General features: G+C 32.2%; 1 protein-coding gene across 2 annotated transcripts in view; it reads left to right on the top strand.

Moving 5' to 3' along the window:
• Nucleotides 1–1532, top strand: part of LOC106881381 (zinc finger MYND domain-containing protein 19) — a 233309-nt gene that overhangs the window by 1437 nt on the left and 230340 nt on the right. The window lies entirely within an intron of this gene.

Raw genomic sequence — 1532 nt, 5'->3', positions numbered from 1 at the left:
TATATATACCTACACGCAAATGTTGCCGTCATATATACACACTTCTTTTTGTTGTTTTTAAGCCATGTGTTTTGAAATGCCTGATGGGCCTCCTTAATAGCAACTTGGAAATCCTGTATTATCTCTCGGTTTTTGTCCAGGCTCAAACTTCTTGTGTCAATCTACCTGCTGAAAAAAGCAGCTAAATCATATCTCGCCGTTGGTTTATGTAGTCCGAGGAACACTATGAAAAAATGTGGATTGTCAAGTCTTGAATGGTTTTGTTCACGGATTTGCCGGATTTTGGACGGACTGAGCCTAAATAACTACCATTTACGACGTCTCCAGCCAACGAGTGAAACTACATGTGGACACTTAACCTGCTAAAAATAGTAGCACCTCCTCCCTCAAATCCCATCGTTTTAAAAAGAAAGGACTTGATAATTTAATCGGTTATAGTGTGTCTGAAAGAAAAGGTGTGATGGTCATGACTGCATCGTGCTAGATCTTCTAGAATAGGAATATGTGGTCTAAACAACAACAACCTCAATCTCCTTTGCCATCACATTTTCCAGTGCAACGTACTTGCTCTTTTCATTGATAATTTTATCCATACATCCATGTTGTATATACACACAAACACACACAGTTGAAAAAATCTAATTATCATCTTCCTTGCAGAATAATACTTTCAAAGTTGTAAACAATCATATTCTCAGAATCACTCTCTTAATTCTAATCAAAATTTACAACTTTTATCCACTTCAGTGCTTTTCCGGTTCTCTTGATGTTGTTAAACTTTAATTTCTTTTAAAGAATTTTCCATATACATGCATTTTGAAACTTCGTCTAGTTTCCCTGTTAAAACTTTAAACAGATTAATTTCGTATTAAATTTTTTAATATTTTTCATATAATAATTAATAATGATTTCTTTCTGAATATGAATATAAGATGCGAAGAGAAAGTGTGACACTTGAACTTAGTCTGGTTCAATTCCAACTTGACGCTCAGCTTTGTTCATTTCTTTTACTCTCTTTATTAACATTTAAAACTCTCTCACATGTATTCTTCGAACAATTATTGTTTGATCGTAAATATTCTTCATACAATGTATATATAAAATCAGTTGTTCATAAGTCCGAAAAAAAGCACTATCTGTCTATCCATAAATACTCGCGCGTGTATATTCGAGTATTGGTCAACTAAATATTTTTGATTTAAATATATCTTCTCTTCTATTATTCAGTTTCATTTTTGTAATATAATGTGGTACATTTTTCAAAATTTCCATCATTATTTATATATATATATATATATATATATATATATATATGTGTGTGTGTGTGTATACACATAATGTTGATATTATGCCCCATAGTTTTTTTTCTTTCTTTTTAATCTCAATACTTTCATTAACAAAGAATGGTGGGTTATTTTTCCTGTTTAGGACCCAGCTCCACTCTGATCCAGAGCAAAATCTATGATCAGAGGTGTTCCAACTATAACCATCCCAAATTTTATCAGTGTCTGGGACTACATTATACAATGTGT

Source organism: Octopus bimaculoides, chromosome 1 (assembly GCF_001194135.2).
Source record: "Octopus bimaculoides isolate UCB-OBI-ISO-001 chromosome 1, ASM119413v2, whole genome shotgun sequence".
Classification (NCBI taxonomy): domain Eukaryota; kingdom Metazoa; phylum Mollusca; class Cephalopoda; order Octopoda; family Octopodidae; genus Octopus; species Octopus bimaculoides.
This window is presented reverse-complemented; position numbering and strand designations above follow the sequence as displayed.